The 6,000-nt window shown below is 43.0% G+C and overlaps 1 protein-coding gene across 2 annotated transcripts in view; it reads right to left on the minus strand.

The window, feature by feature from the left end:
* SPATA6 (spermatogenesis associated 6) overlaps positions 1–5,272 on the minus strand; it is a 121,406-nt gene extending 116,134 nt beyond the window's left edge. Inside the window, exon 1 of one of the 2 annotated variants that reach the window (XM_030206967.1) lies at positions 5,190–5,272. The gene's annotated coding sequence lies outside the window, so the exon portion shown is untranslated. The remainder of the gene's footprint in view (positions 1–5,189) is intronic. The other variant, XM_030206968.1, reaches the window with a different exon arrangement.
* Positions 5,273–6,000: the final 728 nt, after the last annotated feature.

Genomic DNA, 6,000 nt, shown 5'->3' on the forward strand with positions numbered 1-6,000 from the left:
GTCCAAATAGGCTGCATCTGGGGTAAACATAAACAACTAGCAAAAAAATACAAACAAATAAAACATATAAATAACACTAAATTAATCATACACCTTTTCATAAAAAGTAAAAACATATACATAAAAAAATATTTTTAATACTAATCAAATGAGTAAAACTTAATTAAATCAGCATACATATGTATGCCACATAAAAAGATTAAAAAGTATCAAAACCAGCACGAGTGCACAAAAAATGTAAGAAATAATATGTTTAAGTAATCAAATGAAACAAAAACAACATACCAAAACAGAGTCGCATGAGATTAATTCAGTGTTATTTATATGCTTTATTTGTTTGTATTTTTTGCTAGTTGTTTATGATGCAGCCTATTTGGCGAAACGTGGCCACGTTGGGATTTGTTTGACTAAAGATTCTTTTGGACTTCACAGTGTCTGCTTTTGTGTTGCTCTGTTCTGTTGCTGCAAGACATTTAATGCATCTATTTTGGTCTGCTTTGTTTTGAAAATGTTTTGATTTAATAGAAAATGAGATAGCTATCCATCCATCTTTTAAAATTGTAAACAGGAAAAAATTATTGCTGTTGGAAGCCACAGAGCACAGAGTGGAGGGGTGGCCTAGTGGTTAGTGCAGTGGACTTTGATCCTGGGGAACTGGGTTTAATTCTCACTGCATCTCCTTGTGACTTTGGGCAGGTCACTTAACCCTCCATTGCCCCTGGTACAAAATAAGTACCTGAATATATGTAAACCGCTTTGAATGTAGTTGCAAAAACCTCAGAAAGGCGGTATGTCACATCCCAGTTCCCTTTCCCTATTTGAAATTTTACATGGAATGTTGAAACTATTTGTAGATTCTACATGGAATGTTGCTACTATTGGAGATTCTAGATGGAATGTTGCTACTATTGAGATTCTGTTGCCACTATTGGAGATTCTAGATGGAATGTTGCTACTATTGAGATTATGTTGCTACTATGGAATGTTGCTATTCCACTAGCAACATTCCATGTAGAAGCCTGCCCTTGCAGATCAACAACGCGGCCGCGCAGGCTTCTGTTTCTGTGAGTCTGACGTCCTGCACATACGTGCAGGACGTCAGACTCACAGAAACAGAAGCCTGCGCGGCCGCGTTGTTGATCTGCAAGGGCAGGCTTCTACATGGAATGTTGCTAGTGGAGGAGTAGCCTAGTGGTTAGTGCAGCGGACTTCGATCCCAGGGAACTGAGTTCAATTCCCACTGCAACTCCTTGTGACTCTGGGCAAGTCACTTAACCCTCCATTCCCCCAGGTACAAAATAAGTACCTGAATATACTATGTAAACCACTTTGAATGTAGTTGCAAAAACCACAGAAAGGCAGTATATCAAGTCCCATTTCCCTTTCCCTTAACACATGGTCAATATTTAACAGTTGAGTGAAATAATTACTCACTGGAATCTGCTTTAAGGATTTGGGGAGTTTAACTTTGGACATACGGGTAAATTCTTTAGTTAAGAACATATTTTTGGTCCTGGGGATACTGAAACAGATTCAAAAGTACCTTCATATTGATAAGTTTAGTCCATGGGATTCTCAACCCAGTCCATGGAACACACCAAGCCAGTCAGGTTTTCAGCATATCCACAATGAACATGCATGCACTACCTTCCTTGTATGCAAACCTATTTCATGTATATTGTGAAGAGTACGGGAGCATGGAGTGGGAAACTGCTAAGGTGGGAGGGAGGAAGTTTCCTTTAGGGTATCCTAAACCCACATGGGAGGACAGAGCCCGTATATTCTGGTCCCCAAGGATCAAACAGGTCAGAGAAAGCAGCTGGTCACCTTCTTCAGAGAGAACAGTGAGACCCAAAGACTACAATTCCCAGCAGCCCTTGATGGACACAGGGGAGAGCCAGGAAGAGTTCTCCACACTACCAGTCCCAGAAGGCTAAGGAGAGGGAATGGATCCTCAGAAGCTTAGCTGAAATTGGGTGGCGGAGCAGTTGGGGGGAAGATGGGGTGGTGGTTGGGAGGCGAGGATAGGGGAGGGCAGACTTATACGGTCTGTACTAGAGCCGGTGATGGGAGGCGGGACTGGTGGTTGGGAGGCGGGAAATACTGCTGGGCAGACTTATATGGTCTGTGCCCTGAAAAGGACAGGTACAAATTCAAGGTAAGGTATACACATATGAGTTTGTCTTGGGCAGACTGGATGGACCATGCAGGTCTTTTTCTGCCGTCATCTACTATGTTACTATGTTACTACTACTACTACTAATAGCATTTATATAGAACTACCAGACGCACGCAGCGCTGAACATCTGAGGAAGATTAATCAGGAGGATGAGGGGCAGCTGGAGGAGAGGATTGTAGAAGAGCCTATGGATTGGTAACTGGTGGAAAATGGAGATGGAAAGGGAGGAGAGATCGTAGAAGAGCAGCCTATGGACAATTCTGCTCTGGCTGGAGTCAAAGTAGGGTTACCATATTTTGTCCTCTCAAAAAGAGGACACATGTCCCACCCCCTGTCCCGTCCACACCCCACCCCTTTTCCATCCTCACCCCGCCCCCTGTCACATATTCCCCTCCCCCTGGGTCACATATTCCCCTCCCCTCCTCCGGGTCACCTCCCCTCCCCTTACTTACTATCTACTGCCCTGGTGGTCTAGTGACCTCTTCGGGGCAGGAAAGAGCCCCCTCTTTCCTGCCCGGAGCTCTGCCCTTGCCCTGCATCCTGTTGCCGTGACGGTCTCGGGATTCAAAATAAGCCACCTAGAGTTGAAGTCTCGTGAGGCCGCTTCAGCTCTCGGCAGCCATTTTGAATCGGCAGTCTGCTCTCTGCTCCCTCGAGCCTTCAAACTGGCTACGCTTCTGTCGGTGCTACCCAGTTGTCAGTGGCACTAACCGGTTAAGTGCCACTTAAAATTAGCAGTTAGCCCCAAGCAGGTGATTTTACCGGTCAGGAGCCACTTCTGGCCAGTTAAATCACTTTGAATATCAACCTGTCTGATTCCGGGGCACAAACTTCCCTGCACCTAGCTTTGTTCAGAGATAGGGGACTAACCCCAGGCTTTAGTGACATTTATTTATTTACTAGTAAAAAAGCCCCGTTTCTGATGCAAATGAAACGGGGGCTAGCAATGTTTTGTTCTGTGTGCATGTGGGAGTGTGTGTGTCCCTGCCCTCTGGCCTCTCTCCCCTCCCCCCTCTGAGTCCTTCACTGTTAGAGCCAGCGATTTGATTTCGTCCTCTGCTGTTTTCCTTCACTGACTGTGTTACAGAGAGGGCGGGGCAGACACTCATAGGGAAACCGGATATCTCACCCCCTTCACACTTCCGGCTGGAGGCTTCATAGAACGTTGGTGTTGCCTTTTATATAGAGAGATTTATTTATTTATTTATAACATTTGTATCCCACATTTTCCCACCTATTTGCAGGCTCAATGTGGCTTACATAATTCCGTAAGTGGTGTTTACCAGTATGGTAAATATGGTGAGTTTAAAGAGAGTTTGATCAATGTTCCTGGAAGAAAAATCCATTTAATAACCATTAGCCAAGCAGACCTCAGAAAACGTCTACTCATTCCAGGGAGAGAAACCAAAGGAATGGATCTTTTGTTTTTGGAAGTCTGCCTGGCGTTTTCAAATGACTCAGACTGCACACCGTCAGAAGCGGGATGCTGTTCTCTTATTTACCATTGCTTATTTCCAGAGCTCAGCTTGCAACCTTATTAAGTTGTAGAGCACATTTGCACTCTCTGATCTAGCTCCAGTTGCAGACCCTACATCTCTGCTAAGGGAAAGACACAATTTTAAGTTTGAAATTGTAATTTTAATGGAGCTATCAATGATTAATGCATGTTAAAATGACAACCACAGCTTAATAAGACTGAGCAAAGCAATTCAAGAAAAGGGTACCTGATGCATAAGCACCGACATGTCACAATGATTGGGAATGCCAAACGCAACACTAATTACTCCTCTCTGGGCATAATAAGGAGCTTGCTCAATATTGCGGGGTGCTCAGCTCCTAAAGGCACCCGCAGGGTGTTTAATCCAATGGTATAAAAGAAAAATACTCAACAGGGAAGGAAAACACTGAACTAAAACCAACAGGGGGACAGCAACAAACTTGTAGACAGAACAGTTTACAAGTAAGCTCAGATAATAGGAGACACAGAGAAAACAGTAATAGCCTAGATCAATACCAGACATTTGAAATCAAAGAAATGAGAAGCAAGTGACACTTTTTCACAGCTGTCTTTCTCTGGCAAATCTCTCTAAATTCAAAGTTTGCCTTCTTTCTTTAAACTATTTATGTCTGTGAAATAAGAAGGTGCCACTTATTTCAAGAGCACCCTAATATTTTCAACGGTGAAATCTTTCATTTTCTTGCATTCCTCAAAAGAAGGAAACAAAATCTTTTATTTGAAATTTACTACGTGGCAATACTATACATGCGCTGTCATTTTTTAGTGGAGAGAACTTGGCACCCTGATTTTCATTGGGAATCTTTTACTCTCTCTCTCTCTCTCTCTCTCTCAGTTGAGGTCTGGAACCCCCCCCCCCCCCCCCCCCCCCCACCGTTAAAGTGAAAGGCACAAAATGAAGTGAGGAAAGGAGAAATATGAACATACTCAACTCCTCCACATATGTTCAGAACTGTCTTACTATATCTGCTTGCTATATTGCTATAATGTTTTTATTATAATGTTACCCAAGATCCTTCTGTACCATTAAATGTATATTTTCTAATTATATTTCCACCTATAATGATGTATTGTAAGCCACATTGAGCCTGCAAAGAGGTGGGAAAATGTGGGATACAAATGCAATACATAAATAAATAAATAAATAAATAAATAAATAGAAATGATGCCTGGGACAAGATCAAGGCTTCAAAAAGCAACCTTGCGAGGCCATTGCCATGATAAGATCAAACCTGCGCTAACACCCTCCTCTAGCTGCCTGCATTGTTTACAGTTGCTAGGTAACTAGCCGGCTAGATTACCCGCCCTAACCAGGCAGCCATCTTGTGTTGTTGACATGTTTCTATGGCTACCACCTCAGGTTTCCCCAGATCCCAGACATTGAGAAAGAGAGAGAGATATCAAAACAAAAGTATCCTGCTTGAAAGAAGCAACATGAGTTTGAGATGACACACACACTTGAACATTCCTAAAAGAACATGCACCAGCCAGTACCTGATTTTTGCTGAAGGGATCTGTTCAAAGAAGTTTAGCCCAAAATAATCCTGCTGCAAAGCGAATCCCAATGAGTGTAAAAGTGAAACTAAGCTAGAAGTCAGTACCAGGACCAAAGCAGGGAGGGGAGAACTGTTCATTGCATCATCTGGGAGGAGCACTCTTCATTGAAAGCAAGAGTGAGGGGGTTGTGTCTTTCCTAGTCATTATAAGAGTAGGTAGGAAGGAGGAGGAGGAGGGAGTTTCCTGGGCTTGCCTGTCACTCACTGGCTTGAGAGCAGAGTAGGATGGGGATGGGGAGAGGGAGGGGTGGCCCTGAAAAAGATGAATCTCAGGAGACCTAAACTCTTTGCTTCCCTGATGGAAGGAGACAGGGGGTTCAGATTCTGATTCCAATAACTTTATTGGCAATACAATTGTGCATGTGTTGCCAAAATAATGCATTATGAGTTTAAGGTAAAAAAAAAAAAAAAGCCCTATGTCCCATGAGTAATATGAACTGGTAGTCAGTTCCTCTGTCTCTCAACAAAAGACTGGAAGGTGCAAAGTTGTTTCTAATACATCTGAGGATTTTTATCTGAAAAGTAATGAGAAACAGAGGAGGAGAAATTATATATTAAGTGATTTGTCAGCTGTGCTCCCCTCTCCCTACCACAGTTAAAGATTAGTGTCCCTATAATAGCAATAACAGCATCTTACAAAAGAGATCATGCTAATGCAAGGAAGAAAGGAAGCATGGGGTGGGGGAGTGAGGGGGGAAGGATGGGTGGGAAGCATAAGCTTCAATCTGCTGATTTATTTTTTTTAACTG

This window comes from Microcaecilia unicolor, chromosome 6, assembly GCF_901765095.1.
Source record: "Microcaecilia unicolor chromosome 6, aMicUni1.1, whole genome shotgun sequence".
In the NCBI taxonomy this organism is placed as follows: Eukaryota; Metazoa; Chordata; class Amphibia; order Gymnophiona; family Siphonopidae; genus Microcaecilia; species Microcaecilia unicolor.